Source organism: Pelodiscus sinensis, chromosome 6 (genome assembly GCF_052426305.1).
Source record: "Pelodiscus sinensis isolate ZL-2025 chromosome 6, ASM5242630v1, whole genome shotgun sequence".
In the NCBI taxonomy this organism is placed as follows: Eukaryota; Metazoa; Chordata; order Testudines; family Trionychidae; genus Pelodiscus; species Pelodiscus sinensis.
Genome location: NC_143057.1, coordinates 107,824,065 through 107,845,437, shown reverse-complemented (window position 1 = coordinate 107,845,437; position 21,373 = coordinate 107,824,065). Strand labels below are relative to the sequence as shown.

At 40.5% G+C, this 21,373-nt stretch overlaps 1 protein-coding gene across 10 annotated transcripts in view; it reads right to left on the bottom strand.

The window, feature by feature from the left end:
* Positions 1-21,373, bottom strand: part of PRLR (prolactin receptor) — a 258,625-nt gene that overhangs the window by 132,119 nt on the left and 105,133 nt on the right. For 8 of the 10 annotated variants that reach the window (XM_075932555.2, XM_089779426.1, XM_075932553.2 and 5 more), the window contains one exon: positions 5,201-5,252. The exons of the other annotated variants lie outside the window; for them this stretch is intronic. The gene's annotated coding sequence lies outside the window, so the exon portion shown is untranslated. The remainder of the gene's footprint in view (positions 1-5,200; positions 5,253-21,373) is intronic. 10 annotated transcript variants of the gene reach the window in all.

Below are 21,373 nucleotides of genomic sequence, written 5' to 3'. Positions count from 1 at the left end.
TAAAACTGAGCTCTGGAGAAATGTTTGGCTAGAGTTTCCCCTACAATATGTACCAGTTCCAACTTACATACAAATTCAACTTAAGAACAAACCTACAGTCCCTATCTTGTACGTAACCCGGGGACTGCCTGTATTGCTCTTCTCTATGCAGCATTTTCATGGGGATATGAGATGGCGTGAATAAACCCTGTATTACAATTGAAGGATTAAAGAACAGATTACCCCCACTCCAGCAATTCTTGCAAAGCATGCTCCAGATGGATGTGGAATTTAAGAGGAATGCCAGACATCTTGAAAGGAGGCTGCAAAGGCAGGGAGATGGAATCACTCTGGGATGGAGCTCTTGCAGAAGCCTCTCTTGGAGAGGAGGTATTTATTTGGTTGGCCCAGAAAGAAGGTGTAGTTAGTAGCTTTTTTCATTACCTTATTGCTACAGACTACAAAATTTGGACAGTAGAGTGAGTGGTAGGAAGTGGACCAAGAAGGTCAGCCCTAAGGCACTCCAGAGTGCCAGCCCTTCAATATCCCATGCAACGACCATGGACACAAACCCAGTGAAATGGGAGTAGTTGAGCTCCCCTGCCAATCTCTCTCCATGCTTAGGCCTTGTCTACACTATGTTGTTTTGTCAACAATAGTCAGGTTTCATCAACAAAACAGCAGAAGTGTACACATTAAAATGCTCTTTTTGCAGCAAAATATAATCACCTCGACATGCATAAAGCTTTTTACAGCATAGTTATAGAGACAAAGTTTAGTGTAAACATTGAGCTTGGTTAGGGCACTGTAAATGGCCTCAGGAGAGGTCTCACAATGTCCATCCTGACCACTCTGGTCAGCAGTTTGAATCCCACTTCCCTGCACCCTGGTAAACAGGCATCTGTCCCTCCACCTTTCAAGACCAGGGAATTTTAGAAATTCCACTTCCTGATTGCTTAGCATGGGCATCTCATATCACATCTTGCAGAAGACTGTGGCAGCTTGACGCAGCAAACACTCTTCCATTTGGAGCACACCTAAGTGGTTGGATCTGCTGGCTCTGTCGGGGAGGAGGTTGTGCAGTTCCAGCTGTTCTCCAGACATAGGAACTTTGACACCTACAGTCAGATTTCTTGCAGCATATTGGATAAAGGCTATGAATGGGATATGCACTAGTACTGTGCAAAGATAAGGACTTGAGGCCCACATATCAGAAGGCCAGGGAGGCAAACAGTCACTCTGGTGCTGCACCAAAGACTAGTATCTCTATAAGAAGCTGATTGCCATTCTCTGTGATAACCCCGCTTCCCTGTCTAGAGACCTTTGAATACTTCGCCCGGGCTCGAGACCCTAGACTCAACTTAAAGAATGAAGAAATGAATGAGGGAATAGAGTTGAAGGATAATATGGAGCACACAGCAGGGTTGTATGGTGGTATGGCAGGTCATGACCTCTTTTCAGTCTGGAGAGGTCTAGCCAGTCCCAGCAGTCTGTCTCTGGAGTCCATGATGCAGGAAAGGAGAGATCTGCTAAGTGATCTTTTTCAAGTTGATGCTGATAGGAAGTAGAGCTGCCCTTTGTTCTGTATATTCTAGAAGTGGGTGAAGGGATGAAAATGTACAAGACTAGCTTACCTAATCCTTTGCTGAAGGTTCCTTGGCAGAGATGCTTTGTTCCTTCTGCCATTGTTGGAAACTGTCCTGTGCCAAATTGTCAATCACTTGTGCAGGGAGCAAGGTGGTATATAAGCAAGGAGCATAGAGACCTGATCTTAACATGCATACATGCACCCTTGCTTACCCCCAGAACTGAGATATCTGCTTCAATAACCCTGTACCTATGGAAAATGTCTAAAATAGACAAGCAAGATAGAAAGGAGAGCAAGGAGTAAACTATAATGGACTATAAGCAAATGATAAATGTGATAGGGGGGCAAACAGATGATGAATTCCCTAATCATGCTCCATGCAGAATGCATGTGTACTTGCACCCCACCCCTTGCAGTTAATATAGAACTGCTTTCCATGCCCTCCCCAGACTCCTCCCTGGAATGTCTCAGTACCCTATTCATCAATCCCTTCTGGCAGTAGAGTGGAGTTACACACAGCTATGAGAACCTAGATTAGTGTTTCCTAAACTGTGTTCCAGGGCACAACGGTGTGCCACAAAGCAGTCGGAAGTGTGCCATGGAAAACAACAGAATTCAAAATGGCCGCCCTTAAAGGGGTGACTTTTTTTTCCCCTCAATTGTTAGGTCAGTCTTAAAACGTTTAAGAAACACTGACCTAAACTGCCCTGCACTCTTATCTCCCTTCCCGCCAAGCCTCTTCTGTGTGTTGTTAATTGATATTTAATACAAATAACTTTCTGGAAGAAAGGATATTTGTTTGTTGGACTTTCATGCAGCAAGGTAGAAAACTGAGGTAAAGGCCACTGCCCATGCTGTTGAATCATGAGTATGTTCCCAAATTAATATTAAATTCCCTCTCCCTTTCAACAAGTTTTCTTTTGTTATACAGAGAGAGTTAGTACTTGCTAGTGGGGAAACATTGTCTTTTTTATAGGCACCTGGAGTGATGATTCCATTTTCCCTGATTAGTGGGTGAGGGCTCTACATGGTTCTGTTATGTATAAAGGGGAACTCAGATACTGGACCTGGCTCTTGCTGTTGCTGACTACACCTGGTAAAAGGGATACACTATACAGGTAGGGTTGCCAGGTGTCTGGTTTTTGCCCGGACAGTCTGTTATTTCTGATCCCTGTCCGGTAAAAAAAACAGAAAATACCGGATATGTAAAATGCCTGGTATTTTCTGTTTCTCTCGGATGGAAGGCCGGTGGGGACATTCTTCTTTGCTCAACAACTCTGGCTCCTTGTTTTTTTTTTTCTTTTTTTTCCTGCTGTGTTCAGGATTTTTTGTGAAGATATCTGGCAACCCTAATAAAAGGTTTAACATTCTACTTACAGTAACCCAAATAAAGCTGTGTGCCCACATACGCATTTGAATAGAGCAACAGCTCTAGTGCCAGATTCTACACTAACATGCATCCTTACTGGTTTCAAGAGCAATGGGAGCATAATTCAGCGTAAAACTTGATTCTTGTTTCTTCAGTAGTAAATGATGCAGAAAACTGTTTTATTAAACAAACTGAGGCAACACATGCACCCCTGTCCAGAGAGGGTGGGCAGGTAGGGACTGACTGAAGCTCAGGAAAGGCTAAATATTGTCAGGAGACAGAATAGATCCTTCAAGAAGAGCTCTTCCTCGCAAGAGACTGGGGTGAAGTTGGGGAAATCCAAAATCAAATCCTTCCTGAGGGTTAAGAAGTTTAGTTAATTTTTGTAAAACTAAATTAATTTAGTTAAGTTTTGTAACGCTGACTGTGCAGAAGTACTGAAACACTTGGAGGAAAACTATCAGTGTCTGAGACCATGAAATAACAATACATAGCCTATTTATTTTGTTTTAAAAGCTGTAATTAACTTTTGTTTAATCACTGAGGAGGAAGTCAGCCTTGGGCAATAAAAGACCTGAGCTGAAACAAAACTCCCTTGGACTTCAGTGGGGCCAGGATTTCACCCCCAGTTTTCAGAGGTTTTGAATTAATTCCTACAGCCTCTGAGTCAGTCCCAAAGTTTTCAGAAGTTGCTACTAGTTTGGGGCATCTAAGCATTTGAATGCCCAAACTGAAACAGATAAGTCTGACTTTTATTGCTGCCGAGCAACTCCAGATGAAGCCAGTGGAAGCTCATTACCTTTCAAGAAGGTCTCAGACACCAGATAAAGGAAGCACCCAAAATCAGTGGCAGATTTTACAAATGCAAGCCTAAGTGACATGCCCAAGGTTACAAGAATTTTGTGGCGGAGCTAGGATAGGAACTTTGGAGTCCTGAATTCCAGCTCTGTGTTTAGTTCATAAACATAATTGCTCCCTATTTCATAGTACTCAGCTCTCACAAGAAAGCTTATTCTGATGACTTGGTCCAATTTCTAGACCAAATAGCCACAAACATATTGTAGATATTAATCTAAACTCTCAATTTCCACCCCATCTTCAGACACTTATTTTTTAAATGTTTTCTCGTGACTAACTTTAAACTATACAACCTGCATTCCTCCAGGTTCCCCTTCCCTTCAAGGTCTACATGCCACATATGCACAGCTACATGTGAGCTGTTGCTAATCCTCCTGCCAGCCTGTTTATCTAGGTCATTTCATCAGAGATAGACAGCCCATAGCATAATTAAATATCAGTTTTATCAGGCTGCATTGCCAACATAAAACACACAGTAAATGATAGCACTAGTTATATACACATGCCAGGCATTGCTTCCTGCTAAGACTTGTTCATACTACAGAGGCAGTCCACTCATGTGCCTTTGGGAAAGGAAGACTCTATAGCTCAACAACAGTGACCCATCTCTCAAGACAAAATAAAAGATATGTGGATGCAGTGCAGCGCCTCGGTGAGAGGGAGGCTTGATGTAGGAAGGAAAGAAAAGGGATCTATCTAGTTTGCTGTAGGCAAGTCAGCCTGACCAAAGAAAAAAAAATGCTGGCCCCCTCTGAACCCACAACCAACCAAACAGATCCCACACAATCCCCAGAACACGGAGAATGTGTTAGAGATGGCAGTGAGGTTCCACAGGATGCAGAGAAGGATAAAAGGGCTCTAAATCATCACAGCTCCCTTTCTCCTCCCCAGCTCAGTTAGCTATTCTCATGTTTCTGTACCTCCCTTCCACCCCATGCCAGTGTCAGTGAATGCTAAAGATGTCAAACAGTCTGATCCCAATCAATAATCTTCCGAGAAACACTAGGTGGATGTACGTTCAGTGATCATAACTAATGCATATTTCAGGTAATAATAAAGTCATGTAAGTTTAGTTCAACATTTAATTAAAAGACCAGTGCAAGTCTAAAGTGTCCTTGTAAACTAAAATCTCCTTGCCCAGGCTATTATTAGCAATTCATAGGAGACAGCTGTTTTGGTGACAACTGTCAGCCAGGTGACAATAGTTTTTTTCCAGAAGCTGCTAGCTATACAGTATCTAACACATTATATTGAGTTTAGCTGGTTTCTGATGATTTTTAATAGCCTATTAACATTTACAAAGTCTACCAATCAGTCTAAAGCCCATACGATACTTTATAGAATGACAAACATCCTTATATACCTATGTAAACACACTGTAGAACAGGTTTAGCCACAGTACTCACTTTTGCCTGGTAATGAAGTCTGGGTTGATCCATGTCAGTTCGGGAGCACTTCCTGAACAAGAACATGAAAATCCAGCATTGGTAAGAGTTAAAAAAAAAAACCAGTAAATCCAGAGAAAGGAAAATACCTCCCCCCCACACAAAAAAATAAATAAATAAGATTCAGAAAAATCTCTAATGTTTACAGCACTGACTCCCAAGATATTCAGTCTGTCTGCTCTGAGCAATATAACTAGGTACTTGTACATTCTCAGCCCATTAGAGGAGGAGTCAGTGTTGCAACATTTATGTTCCTTGCTCCAGGCAAAACAGTGATTTTCTTCAGTGTGCAAAATGTCCGGAGCATGACAGTTTTACAAGGTTAGAGCGGTACTTTGGAGTGTAGGAAATCAGCAATTAATTTGTTTTTAAAATCTCTCTTATCTAAAAATTATGATGCCTGCTTGAAAGTATATAGTGAACTTTTCTTGAAGTATCTATCAACATTCTTTCAACATAAAATACTTCAAAAGTTCTTTCCATACCGAAATGTCAACTACTTATTTTAGAGTGAAATGAAACTGCACAAATCATTGCATTCATGAGACATTTGAAGAAAAATGAGATTCTTTCCCTTAAATTTTCAGAAATCCTATGAAAGTGAAAAAACCTTAGCTTACAGCTTTGCATTACTTGTGTAGAACTGTGTGAGAAATTTGTAATCATTTTTGCAAATTCTGACCCATCTTTTCATTTAGCCATATTTGCCATAACGTAACTGAAGATTTATTTGTGCCATTGTGTGTGACAGGGAAAGTTTGGATCTGCAAGTGAAACTTTTTAGCTAAAACTTATCATCATGAAAAGGGTAGAGTAAAAGTTCTGTAGATACTAAAGGCTAGATTCAGCCATTCATGGACATTATGACTCAGGTGATCTATTACAAAGCTTGAGTAACTTCAAATACCAAATAATTATATGAATACAGTGAGAAATCTATAGGCAAGTAATTTCAAGTAACATAAACAAATGTTGCAAGTCATGATCTACTCAGAAAGAGACTAAAGTCGTCATCAACTAAAAATATTCACAAGAAATAATTCAACAAGCTCTAACGGTGTATATGCAAAATTTCCTCCAGTGGCTGGCTCCCTATCTAGAAATCTGCAGTTAAGTGGCTTGATAGGTTGGGGATGAATCTCATGAGAATATGCATCATCTCAGGAACAAAAAATGGAACAGTTAAGGACAACATAACACAGGGGTGGGCAGAAATTTTTGGAAAGAGGCCAGTTAATGAATTTTGGTACTGGTTACGGGCTGGTTCCACCGCCTCACCGAGGAAGGGGAGGGTGTGGGGCAGAAGAGGTAGGGCCGGAGACTAGCTTCCCCCCAGAGTCCTCTGGGGTCAGAGGCTCTGAAGTAAAAACACAGCTAGGGGTTCGCGACTTCTGGCCCCGCTGCTACCTCATTGCCTGGCAGCCATCTGGGGTTGCTTTGGCTATTTAAAAAGCTTGCAGCTCCAACCCCTGCCAGGGTAGTACCATGACTGGGAATCATTAGCTATTTAAATAGGATCGTTCTGCCTGAGTCACCACCTGGAAATTTGGTGGCACAGGCAGCAGGATATAAATAGGAAGTAGCCTGATGCAGTCTGTGGGCTGGACCAATGAGTTAGGCAGGCTGGATTGAGCCTCTGGGATGCATTTTGCCTATCCCTAACGTAAAAGATACTGAATCAGCTTGAACTGGGCTGCAATCAGCTGCTTCTCTCTCCCAAATTTAGAGGACTAACCCCGGAAAAGCAAACAAAGGAGAGAAATTGTGTTCAAGGGAGAGAATTAGTTAGAACCAGGAAGGGGCATCTGGGGAAAGGGCTATTTTCATCTTATATGGTAGGGCGTAATATAGTCATCTGTGGAAGGGAGTATATCTTTCTGGAATACCACACAATACAGTTCTATGGACATCTTGGCTGGGAACAAGACAAGCTCATATCCTCCTCACCTGAAGAGAATCTAGATGAAATCAATAACAATAAAGGACTACCCAGCTGACAAAATGATGAATTAATTGCTATTTATTTTTTACCAAGCCAGTGAGAACTTTAACATTAAAGAGGGCAGTGAAATATTCTACTTAACATAAGGAATGAAAGTGAATGAGAAACAACAGTATTCAGAATTTTTGCTACAGATCACCAGGATGAAGACATAATAAGATTAAAAAGTTAAGTTAACTTTCCAGATATCCAAAGCTTTAGGACATTGTATATATGAAGGATTTTAACCATGATGAAATTTGTTGCTTAATAAATCCAGCCAAACCTGCATCAGAAAGGATTCTGAGCTACCTACTTTATGATCCATAAATGTAGATAATACATTTGGATAATTGTTTTGTTAATAAAGGTGGTTAAGAACAGTAAAAAAAAAAAAAAAAAAAAAAAAAAGAAGCCTGGAATCAGTTATGACAAGCAGCTTAAATTCAACTACAGCGGGTGTTACATTTCAGGAGAGCATGATTTAGTAAATTAAGGTATTAAGTTCCCAATTGCCCTCTCCTTTGTTAGTGCGGGCACCGAGTAGACACCTGAAATCATGCATGTATTAGCCTCATGAGTTAGCAGTCCTAAAACAGTGGTCTAACAAAGATGACATGGAAGGGACCAACCCTGCAATATATTGAGCTCCTCCTGAGAGGTGCAGAGCACTTTCAACCATTGCTGACTTGAATGGGAGTTGTGTGTTCAGCAGTGCTCAGAACTGACCACATTCAGAATCTCTGGCAACATGAGGTGGATCAATTGGGAGAGTAACTGGAAGGAATCACTTTTATCCAGTCTCACTCTCACTGTTTTGTTGTTTAACTTTAAAGGATAGGGTACGTCTAGACTACAGCCCTGTGTCGCCAGAGGGATGTAAATTAGACATACCGACGTTGCAAATGAAGTGGGGACTTAAACCTCCTGTGTTTCATTTGAATAAAAATGGCTGCCACGTTTTGCTGAGTCAGCAGTTTGTTGGCAAAAAGCGGTTGTCAAGATGGGGATTTGCCGCCCGATCCCCATCTTGACAGCCGCTTTCTGCCAACAAACTGCTGACTTGGCAAAACACGGCAGCCATTTTTATTCAAATGAAGCATGGGAAATTTAAATCCCTGCTTCATTTGCAATGTCGTTATGTCCAACTTACATCCCTCTCATAAGAGAGGGATGTAGTCTAGACATGCCCATAGTAAGCAGGACCTTTGGGGTTGAGAGACAGATGGATGAACCTTTCCTTATTGCCTCTGAGCTTAGTCCAGTTTGGTAGCTTAGTCTGCAAACTTAGACTAGTAGCACCATAAAGATTAACAAAACACGTAGATGGTATCATGAGCTTTTGTGGGCGCAACCCACTTCTTCAGATGACACTTATGAAGAAGTGGGTTGCGCCCACAAAAGCTCATGATACCATCTACGTGTTTTGTTAATCTTTATGGTGCTACTAGTCTATTTGTTGTTTTTTAAGTTTTTCCTGTTACAGACTAACTTGGCTACCCCTCTTAAGCTTCTGCAAACTGAGGCAGGACAGGAAGGGTACATCTAGCCTACACGCTTCTTTCGAAAGAGATCGTCTAGACAGCCACAACTTTTTCAAAAAAGCAATCCGCTTTTTCGAAAGAGAGCGCCCAAACAATCTGGATGCTCTTTTTCAAAAAAGACCTGTTTGTAGTCAAAAACATGTTTTCTAAAGAGCTCTTTCGAAAAAGGCATTCTTCCTTGTAAAATGAGGTTTACCACTGTCAAAAAAACCACCTCGTTCATTCGATTTAATTTCGAAAGAACGCGGCACCAGTTTAGATGCAGATGAAGTTTTTTCAAAAAAGGCCACTTTAAAAAAGAAATAAAACACCTGTAGTCTAGACATAGCCCAAGTGAAATGGGTATTTGGGTAACAAAGGTGGGCCCAGAAAGCAAAGAGAAAAAGCATTTAACCCAATGAAAAGACTAATCCGGGGATGAAACCAAATGTTAGCAGTGCAAATTAAAATGCCCAAGAGGTTAGAATGAGGCAGCCAGTCAGTAAAGAGAAGCCTAACGAGTGCAGATAGAAAATGACTGTGCCTACTGGTGTGTGGTTGTGATGGTACAACCACAATGATCATACTCAGTCTGAAACCAGAATACTTGGTTGCCAGTAGAGACTGGTCTAGCCAAGAGCACTTTTTTCCATTAGTGGGCCTTGGTGTGACCATGGGAAGCCAAGATCTGTATAATGATACTTATGGTGGCCAACTTTCTAATTCCTGAGAATTGGATACCTGCTTCTTCCCCACAACCATACTCCCTGTTCCATCTTCCTCTCGCCCCCAGACCCTGACCACAGCTTGCTCCCCGCTTCCAGGAAGCTGGTGTGATTGAGCAAGTTGGAGAGGATTCATAATACTTCGAACAGCATGAGAAGTTTAAAATAAGTATTTGTTCTTTGCCTTTTGGAAAATTTTTCTTTCATACTTCTTACAACAAAAGACACTTCTTACAAGATCCCTTCTCACAACAAAATTCTCCAAAGAAAAATCTTGTGGAAAAAACCTCTAGCCTTAGGTGTGTTCATTAAATGTCACACCTGTTCTATAAATAGGCTTTCCTCACACACTTTCTTAGTGACTTTTATTTTTAATACAAAAAGCTGATTGCAGACTCAAATGAAGCAAACCTAAGGAGCAGATTCACTGTGGCATTATGCAAATGCATGTTGACATCCAGTATGTATCTATTTGCATTTTGTCCTAATACTTAGGATTTGTCTATATTAGAAAACACCAACAGGATACAATTTGGAGAGCTGGCAACCTTTTCCAGTAATAATCATAACATCATCCAAGGATTATGGTTTTATACGTGAAACTACATACAAACACATATCTAAACATTTAATGCAAAGGATAATGCTGTTTTCAAGGACACAGTGGTTTCAACTCTGCCTCCAGGGAACTGAGGTAGACCCTTAAATTGTCCTCCAGATTTCACTGTCTGGCTATACAGCTCTAAAGGCAATGTTGCTGCCAGCACCAGCACAGAAGAAAGAGTGGCAATGTATCATGCACAGTCTATACTTTTAATATCTAACACAGTCAGGAAGTTGAGAGCCATAAGATATAGCATATATTTCGCTCCTCCATCTCCATTTCCAAATCAATTTTCTACCCACAGTCAAATCCAGCAGAACCTGGTGGTGACACTTCAGAGCTGAAGAGGTCAGCTCAGCCACTTATTCCCAAGTTAAACCTCTCCTCAGGACTTCCTATCATGGTGCCTAAGACTATGCCTAAGCTATCTTCATAACGCCCCTTATTTTTCAGCATTGTGTGAGAATTAACTTAGAAGCTCATGAAGGGCCTGATCCAATCCACATTTTGGTCAATGAAAAGATTCCCATTGATGCAATGGGAGATGGTTATGATGGAAAAGTGCTAGACTGACAGTACTCACTTATGTCATCTAGAAATCTATAACACAGGTAGAACACTGACAGCAGAACTTTTCCCAGACTGATCTACCAGTATTCTTCAACTCATTCTCAGAAGACCCATCTCTTTAAGAGGGCAGCTCAGTTCTCATGTCAATCACTATTTGGCCTCTTCTACTGAAACTGTATAGGAGGACATTAGGTAGTTAGTATTGTTCTGTACAGGGAAATGAACTAAAACCACAGTGATCATTTACAGTGTACCACCAGAGAACCATCAACTCGGAACAACCCTTGGTCACCATTTATGCAAGATGGATGAGAAGTGACAGACTATGGATAAAAACCTATATATTTCATTACCAAATTCCCCAACCATCCAACCACTTTGGAACACATTTCTTTCTCAAACAGTAGACAAAAATCATACAGGTTGCATTAGCAAATGTGTGTTCTCTTTGGATTTGCATAGTAAACAGTAGGATAGCTCGAATGCAAAATTAAAAGGAATTTCCTGCTCCAATGGCTTTTGTTATATCAAACTATAACATATTAATTGTCTGTGTATGGTAAGATGCAATTTCTCTTTCTCTCAGAAATAAAAGAGCCATGTTTGTTTAATTTCACCAATTTATAGTACAAAAGTGTCTTGATTTGGTCTGCGAGAACTGCACAGCAGAGTCACTTGGTTTTCTAATTAGGTCTGCATTATGAGAGATGCCTGCTAAATAAGAGACCACACTCATTAAACCCCTAGCCTGGGAAGGTAAACACATAAGATGTTTGGGGTGATATCTATACTTTTTATATATATCCATAGGAATAAAGGGGAACAACACAGATTTTTTTAAAAAGCTTTTAATTTTTTGCCACAAGAACATTTTTCTAATACTAGCAGCCACAGCCAAAAACAGGTTTTGTGCAAATGAACATTAAAACTGTAATAAAATAGATATGATAGAGCAAAACTGTTAACAAAATTTCCTAATACATTACTCCATTTTTTTTTAATTTAATAATTTCTCTCTCCTTCTATCCATTGATCCTGTGGGACGGACAGGCAAACTATTTTGTTGGCTGCAAAGAGTTCTCATAGCCACATCCTTGAAATAGATAAGGATTACAGTGAAGTACTGTACTGTAAGTACTTGGCTTGAAGTATTTTGTTCATGTCTCACCTACAATCTAAAATTCTTTAGTATTATCAAATATTGGCTGCTGTCATACCTAAGTCCATAGAATCATACTAGTATTCCATGAAGTTTCATGTAACGTAGTTAATATCATGAAAAGATGCTTTCTTTGCATTGCTCCCCATTTGTGACAGCATATAAATACAAGACAATAGTTATTTGGCACATATTTAGGTCTTAGAGAATAGTATTCTAAAGATAACATAGATCAGTTGTTTTCAAGCTGTTGTACTAGTGACCATTTTCACAAAGCAAACTTCTGAGTGAGACTTCCTTATAAATTAAAAATACTTTAAAATTCTAAAATTAAAATTATAATTTTTATAATATTAAAAATAATTTAACATTATTCTAAATGCTGGAGGCAAAGTCTGATTTGGGTGGTGGTTGATAGCTTATGATCTCTCATCTAATAATACTGCAACTCCCAGAGAGGGTTATTACTCCCAGTTTGAGAATTCATGCCATAGATACTCTTCTAACATAGGTATGCCTTATGTGTTTGTGTGCAAACTCTCTTGAATGTCCTATGTCCCTAAAGAAACTACCCTCTTCCCCCCTCTCCTCCTAGCTCTGCCTTGGGCTATGTCTAGACTGTAAGCTTCTTTCAGAAGAAGCTTTTCTGAAAGAGATCTTCTGGAAAATCTTATTTTGAAAGAGAGCGTCCACACAGAAAAAGTGCAATGAAAAAGTGATGTTCTTTATCAAAATATAGCGTCCACATTGATTGGACGCTATTTCACATTTAAGTTGTGATTAGTATGGATAGAGTGACGACCAGGCACCAGTGTTATTTCCTGGAGGCTTCTTCTTTCAAAAAACACCCTCTTCCACATCCACACATGCCTTTTTCCGAAAAAGCTTTTTTGGAAAAAGGTTTCTTCCTCGTAGAAAGTGGTTTACCGCTGTTGGAAAAACCCCTCTGTTCTTTCGACTTTCTGTCGAAAGAACTCAATGGCAGTGTGGATGCAAGAATGGTTTTTCTGGAAAATCGGTTGTTTTCACGGAAAAATGCTGCAGTTTAGACAAACCCTTAGAGAGATTCTCAAACGCTTTCATATGCCTGGAATGGATCTCATAGGGCCCAACTGATCTGGCTGCCAACAAGTGTAGGTAGAAATTACTGTCATTTTGTTTAGGGTCTCTAAACCTGACATAAGGATGGAGCATCTTTATGCAAAGCTCTAGAACCTGACACCATGCTACACTCTGCATTTGGCTTTTTGCTGTTCATGAAGCATCACAAAAGCACACTCTGCTGAACAGAATACTAATGCATTCAAGCTTCCTACTTATGATGATGTTTTGGAAGGCTGTTTTCTTCCTGGAACTAGATCAAGTTATTTTTGGCCTTAATGCAATGGACAAACTGTTCTCAGATCTTATTCTGTGCCCCTTACATTTTGCAGACTGATTATCAGACAGGACATCATTAGTTTAAATAGACTTTGCAAAGCACATTTTGTGAATAAGAATAAATACTTTGCACTTATATAACAATTTTCATCCATGACCCAAAAAGTGTTTTACAAACATTAACAACAACTGAAAATAGCACTGCAAATTGTTATGGACTATAGAGAGCATTCAACCACTACTGAAATATAGCCAACCTCCTTGGTGGAAAGCAACAGATGTTTAGTAGCGTGCAGTAAAACTAGAGCAACGCCACCATATCTAACCGAGATTTCAAGGAAAATTCAGGTAACTAGAATTGCATTACTGGTTGGAATTTGGCCAGGAAACTGAGAGTTACACTAGATCGTTATGGAAAATGTTATGGAATCTTTTATAACCAAGCAGTAGGGAGACTGATCTCATGTCTCATCCATTATTTCATTTTAATAGTACAGCACACATCTCACCATACAATGGTTCTAATTTAACTCAGTGAGAAGAAGGCAAACTTGTAATTGGCTAGCTCCACTTTTTGCAATGCTAGTTTTCTTTTGGAAGTCTCACATATGAGGACTGAGCCAGTTTAAATCCTGCTTAACTCATAAGATCTGATTAAATCATAGCACAAGGTGATACAAATATAGCATATAATCCATTCGGTATAGGTTAAGTAGGTATCACTGCTTGCTATAAAATCCCAGTGTTCAGAGGCCTATTTAAAACTCTTATACAATGTTGCAGGTTGACATATTTTGGGAGAAACTGAAAAGAACTGCACTAACACACTATCAAATATGTTTCAGTTGGCATAATTCACTGGCTAACTGCTGATTGATATATCATCTGTGGTGATATGAACATGAGGTAGCATACTCCTAAAGATATGTAATGGCTTAGCCTTCCCATTCAGATAAGTGACAGATCTGCCTAACTTCTCAGGCCTTGTGTTAATCTTTAATCTATAGCTAACGCTGTTATGAAGTCAGGTATTATACTCATAGACTTTAAAGTCAGAAGGGACCATTTTGATCATCTAGTCTGACCCCCTGCACAATGCAGGCCACAGAATCTCACCCACCCACTGCTAGAATAATCCTCTCACCTATATTTCAGATATTGAAGTCCTTGAAACAACGGTTCAAAGACCCCAAGATGCAGAGAATCCTCCTGCTAGTGACCCATGCCCCATGCTACAGAGGAAGGCGAAAAACCTCCAGGGCCTCTGCCAATCTACCTTGGAGGAAAATTCCTTCCTGACCCCAAATATGGCGATCAGCTGAACCCTGAGCATTTGGGCAAGACTCACGAGCCAGACATCCAGAAAAAAGTTCTCTATAGCAACTCCTATCTTCCCACCATTGGCCTATTTACCACTGATAGTGAAAGGTCAATTAATTGCCAAGATCATGTTACCTCATCAAACCATCCCCTTCATAAAACCATCTAGCTTAATCTTGAAGCCAGATAGATCTTTTGCCTCCACTACTTCCCTTGGAAGGCTGTTCCAGAACTTCACTCTTCTGATGGTTAGAAACCTTCGCCTAATCTCGAGTCTAAATTTCCTAATAGCCAGCTTATATCCATTTGTTCTTGTGTCCACATTGGTATTGAGCTTAAATAATTCCTCTCCCTCCCTGGTATTTATCCCTCTAATATATTTAAAGAGAGCAATCATATCTCCCATCAGTCTTTTGGTTAAGGTAAACAAGCCAAGTTCCTTGAGTCTCCTTTCATAAGACAGGTTTTCCATTCTTCGGATCATCCTAGTGGCCCTTCTTTGTACCTGTTCCAGTTTGAATTCATCCTTCTTAAACATGGGAGACAAGAACTGCACACAGTATTCCAAATGAGGTCTCACCAATGCCTTGTATAACGGCACTAACACCTCCTTATCCCTACTGGAAATACCTCACCTAATGCATCCCAAGACAATATTAGCCTTTTTCACAGCCATGTCACATTGGCGGCTCATAGTCATCCTGTGAACAACCAGGACTCTGAGGTCCTTCTCCTCTTCCATTACTTCCAAATGATGTGCCCCCAGCTTATAACTAAAATTCTTGTTATTAATCCCTAAATGCATAACCTTACACTTCTCACTATTAAATTTCATCCTATTACTATTACTCCAATTTACAAGATCATCCAGATCTTCTTGTATGATTTCCCGATCTTTTTCTGAATTGGCAATACCTTCCAACTTTGTGTCATCCGCAAATTTTATTAGCACACTCCCACTTTTAGTGCCGAGTTCAGTAATAAAAAGATTAAATAATAATGGTCCCAGATCTGATCCCTGAGGAACTCCGCAAGTAACCTCTCTCCAGCCTGACAGTTCACCTTTCAGTATGACTTGCTGTAGTCTCCCCTTTAACCAGTTCCTTCTCCACCTCTCAATTTTCATATTGATCCCCATCTTTTCCAATTTAACCAATAATTCCCCATGTGGTACTGTATCAAATGCCTTACTGAAATCGAGGTAGATTAGATGCATTGCATTTCCTTTATCTAAAAAATCTGTTACTTTCTCAAAGAAGGAGATCAGGTTTGTTTGGCACGATCTACCTTTCGTAAAATCATGTTGTAATCTGTCCCAATTGCCATTAACTTCAATGTACCTAACTACTTTCTCCTTCAAAATTTTTTCCAAGACTTTGCATACTACAGATGTCACACTAACACGCCTGTAGTTACCCGGGTCACTTTTTTTGCCTTTCTTAAAAATAGGAACTATATTAGCAATTCTCCAGTCAAATGGTACAACCCCGGAGTTTAGAAATTCATTAAAAATGTTTGCTAATGGACTTACAATTTCATGTGCCAGTTCCTTTACTATTCTTGGATGAAGATTATCTGGGCCCCCTGATTTACTCCCATTAAGATGTTCGAGTTTGGCTTCTACCCCGGATTTGGTAATATCTACCTCCATACCCTTATTCCCATTTGTCATCCCTACGCTCTTCATTAGCCTCATTAAATACTGAAGCAAAGTATTTGTTTAGATATTGGGCCATGCCTGCCACAATGACAACACACCTGCATTTCTAAACAAGCCTGCATTTTGATTCTGTCACATATGACCTTCTCCTAAGCAAACTTGGAAAATGTAGTCTTGTTGAACCTAGCATAAGGTATGTACACTACTGCTTGGAAAAACTGTATTTGAAGAATAGCTATAATTGATTCACTATTGAGCTGCAAGGGTGGAGGTTCCAAGGTATGCTTCTATTCAATATTTTCATAAATGATTGGGATAACCTAAAGAGTACACTTATAAAGGGCACAATATCAAGGTAGAAGGGGCTGAAAGATCTTTGGAGGGCAGTATTAGAATTCAAAATTATTTTGACAACCTGAAGAAGTGGCCTGAAAAAACAGGAAAAATGTAAAATACTCCACTTAGGAAGAAATAGTCAACTGGACAAATACATATATGAAAAGACTATCTAGAAAGGAGCACTGCAGAAAAAAATCTGGAGGTTATAGTGCATCACAAACTAAAATGATTCAAAAACAACCCTCCCTCCATAATTCTGGGAAGGTTTAGCAGGAGAGTTGTAAGCAAGCCATGAGATATAATTAATTCTTTTGCCATACTAAGCACTGATACAGCCTCAGTTGGAGTACTATGCCGAGTTCTAGGCACCACAGTTTGAAAAAGATGAGGACAAACTGGAGAACATTCAGAAGAGAGTAGTATAAAAATGATTAGAGGTCTAGAAAATATAACCTATAAGGAAAAATTGAAAAAATTAGATTTATTTAGTTTAGAGAAGAAAAAACTGAGGTTTAAGACTTGTGTCCCAGGTACATAAATGGTTGTTACAAAAATGTTCTAAATTACTCTCCTCATTCATTCAGGAAAAGACAAGTAGTAATGAACTTAAATTGCAGCAAGTTATATTTAGGTTAGACATTAGGAAACACCTGTACTTCCTAACTCTAAGCATAGTTAGGTACTTGAAAGAAAGTAACTTAGAGCCTGCAGAATCTCCATCATTGGAGGTTTTAAAAATTGATGAGATAAACACCTGTCAGGGCTGGTCTAGATAATATTTAGTTCTGTGTCAGTACAGGTGACTGAAATAGATGTCCTATCAAGGCCCCTTCCAGTCCTATTTCTAAAATTAAATGTATCTAAAAGAATCTTAGGTTGTTGGTGAACAAGCTACAGAATAGAAATAGTGACAAAAGCCTTTCAAAGGGCTTTGTCTTAGGGTGTGTCTAGACTACAGGGTTTTGTCAACAAAAGTGGACTTTTGTCGACAAAAGTATACTTGCGTCCACACTACCGCTGAGTTCTGTCGACATAACATCGACAGAACTCAGCAGTTTTGTCGACGCTGGTAAACCTCATTTTACGAGGCATAACGCCTTCTGTTGACAGAATTTCTGTCGACAGAAGGTGTTATTGCATGTAAACTGTCCTTTGCGTCCACACTACCATGTCGACAAAGCAGCTTGCTTTGTCGACAGAACTCAATGTAGTCTAGACGCTCTTTGTCGACAGAAGTTTTGTCGACAGTATCTGTCGACAAAACTTCTGTCGACAGAAGCCTGTAGTCTAGACGTACCCTTAGTTATTTATAATGATTGATTGGTCCAATTGTTTTATTTAAATACACTTATACATATGCCCATTCAGTACTCTCAGCCTATATACAATCTTTATAAAAGGTACAAGCTAAAAATAGGTCATTTAATGTCTGACTTTTCGGATTTCTTCTCTCTATATAATCACCTTCCCATTTACTGGCATACAATATCATTTTTCTCTTTCACATTTTCCACCTCTAATTTCAATTTGGTAGTCTTAGAGCATAGCTTGAATTAGATAGGATAGTTCAAAATCAAGTTAAACCACTAGATGCAGAATTCACTGGTTGACATTCGGAGGCATGTATTATGCAGTTCACACAAGATAACCACAATGGTCTCTTCTGACTGGTATAGATGAAATTTCTATTAAATATGTGAGTCAGGTCTTCTGTAAACAAAGGTTATACATCTTCAGGCAGTTCTGTCTTCTTCCTCATTTTACATTTTCGGGGTTTCACAAGCCAAGAAAATAATCCTGTGTCATGCTACACGTTATATGTGTATGTTAAATGAAATCTTCAGCTGAGTGAATAATTCCTGATAATTTATATATAAAATCTCTATTTAGATATATCACAAATATAAACTCATAAAAGAACACCCATCCCAAATTCTAAAACTCTTTGCCATCATTTGAAAGTTCATCATTAATATCCAAAACATTAGCATATTTCCTACTACTCACACAAACTTGTAACCAGGCAAAAAAATGTATTACAATACAGGTTGACATGCTGTAATCTGGACTTCACTAGTACGTCAACACTCATGGTCCAGCATCATCGGGGTGACCCTGTGGGACAAGGAGCATTGCCAGACTATGGCAAGTGGAGTGCAGTGTCCTGGGCTGCAGTGAGGCTCCTGGAGAGAGCCTCTTGTGCCAGCGGGGCTGCCAGGTGAAGTGTGGAGCTCTGGGCACGGGAACTCCTGAGGAAAACCCCTGGCAGCAGTGGAGCTGCTGGTAGGAGAGTGGAATTGCCCTTTGGCTGCAGCAGAGCCATGGGACAAAAGCAGAACCTGGGTGGCAGCAGAGCCACGGAAGGAGGGGAAGCAGAGCTCCCTCCATTGGGAGAGCAGAGCCCTAGGTGGCAGTGGGGAGTCCAGGAGGAAAAGTGGACACCCCGGTGCATTGACCTCCCCTGGTCCAGCAAATTCCCTAGTTTGGGACCAGTCAAGTCCTGAGAGTGCTGGATTAGGGATGTTCAACCTGTACAAGCCAAATATCAGAGCAGCAGTGTTATGTGCTCATGGAAAGATACCCTGCTTAAACTACTATATTCTGCTTCTGAATTGATTTAAGATCCATCTCTAAGAACAGTACATTGCAGTACAGGTTGAACCTCTTTAGTATGACACCCTCAGGACCTGACCGGTGCTGAATCAGAGAATTTGCCAGACCACAAGAGATCAATATTGTCTAGCAGCATTACCAACACTTCTACTGCTTACTGGGCTTTTAGAAGACACTTTCTTAGTCTGGCAACACCCATGGTCCAGCATTATTGGGGTGACCCTGTGGGGGCAAGAAGCATTGGCAGACTATGGCAGGCAGAGTGCAGAGTCCTGGGCCGCAGTGAGGCTCCTGGGCAGAGCCTCTGGTGGCAGCAGGGCTCCAAGGTGGAGCTCTAGGCACGGGGCTGCTGGGGAGAACCCCAGCAGCAGCAGAGCTGCTGGGAAGAGCAAGGAATCCCCCCTCAGCTGCAGCAAAGCAAAAGCAGAGCCCTGAGTGATGGCTGGTCCTGGTGTTGCCAGACTAGGGAATTGTCTTCTATGAGCCCAATAAGCAATGGAAGTGTTGGTAATCCTGTTAGACAATACTGACTTCCTGGGGTGTGGCAAATTCTCTGATTCTGCACTCTGATTTGGGTAAATTAGAGCTAAATAACAGCATAGAACACTAAGAGCCAGCACTGGTGGCTGTAAACAATCTTTATGGGACTGTGGGATACTTGGTCACATCCATGGTAAGTGGATATCCGGCTAACTAAAATCATCCTGGACCATGGATGTTGCTTGATCAGAACTGGACTAGAGAGGTTCAAACTATAGTCAAATTTAGGTAATAAAGGCTAAGTGATAAACTCCATGCAGAAGGAAAGGATGCAATTCATTTCCAGATGCAAATGGAAAAGAAAGCAGTCTTGGTTATGGCTGCTATTTGATCCACTAGCTACCAGGACTCTAACTAGGCTCCAAGTTGCAAATTTTAGTAACAAAGATGTCAGTCAAGATGCCTCAGTCAAGCCAGCCAGTATAATACCAACCAAATCTTCCTGTTGCCTTCCCACACATCCATAGTTACTTCAATCTTACTCTTATTCAGAACATGTCTCAGGCAATTGTTCACATTCTTATCCCAGTAAGATCCTACTATTGGGAAAGGCACTTAGATGTGCTCTTTGGGCTGGATGAAACAGAGCTAAGTGTCATCAGAATATTGAAAACATTTCAGCTCATTTCATCTTGCTAATTATAGCTGCCTCACATACACATTAACTAAGTGGTGACATTAAATCTCGCCACCAAAAAATCCTTCAGGGCATAAGTATACATCAAAACCAATTTCTGGATCTCTATCAAAGACAGGAATGAAGCAGGAAAAGTAGGCCCATCTACTCTTGGTGCCTAACCATGTCTCTCCAGCAGCAAGTCCTCCTCCCCCTCCCATTCTAGTGCACCCCTAAACTGACTAAAGGGAAGGCTTTAAACCAGTTCCAGCTTCAGGTCCCCTAATCAAAACTAAACCATCTCAAGTGGATCAAGCAGGTTCTAGATTGCCTCCAGGTGTTTTAATCAATATAACTCAGGATCTTGATTTGACTCCAGGTGTTGTAATTAACTTGGGATAGATTTTGTTTGGTTACCAGGGAAACAGGGATGTTTCTAACTGGAGCCAACATACCTTCTTTCTGTTACTTTCTTATAGCCATCTGGCTTGACACCATCACAGCTAATATTAAATGTATCATTACTAAGCATAAGATTTTGTCACAGTAATTTTTAGTAAGAGTCACAGACAGGCCACATATAATAAAAATTCATGGAAGCCCGTGACTTGTCTGTGACCTTTATTAAAATATGCCTGATAAACTGAGGAGCGAGAGGGAGTCCAGCACCCACCTCTGCTGCTGCTCACAACAGCAGGGAGCTGTGGGCCTCCACTGCCTCTGAAGGCTCAGATCTCTGGGGATTGGCCTCAACAGCTGGAAGCTCCAGGCCTCTGCTGTAGCTCAGAGCTCCAGTGGCTTAGGGTTCCAAGCAGGTGCAAGGGAGCTGCAGGGCCCTGCAGTGGCTGGAAGCTCTGACAGAGACACCCCCCCCCCACACACACACACACATCAGAGCTCAATCCTGTACAATGCCTACACCAGATTTTTTTTAACTGAAACTGTTCTTGTACAATATTTCACTAATGAAGAAGTACTTTATTAGCTCCAGAATCTCTGCTTTGTTTTGTAATTTTTGTGTCTGCATACATACAAAAAACTGATACACGCAATAGCCCAGATTCTGCATTGCAATAGGATAGCCAATCATAATAGTGTCACTCT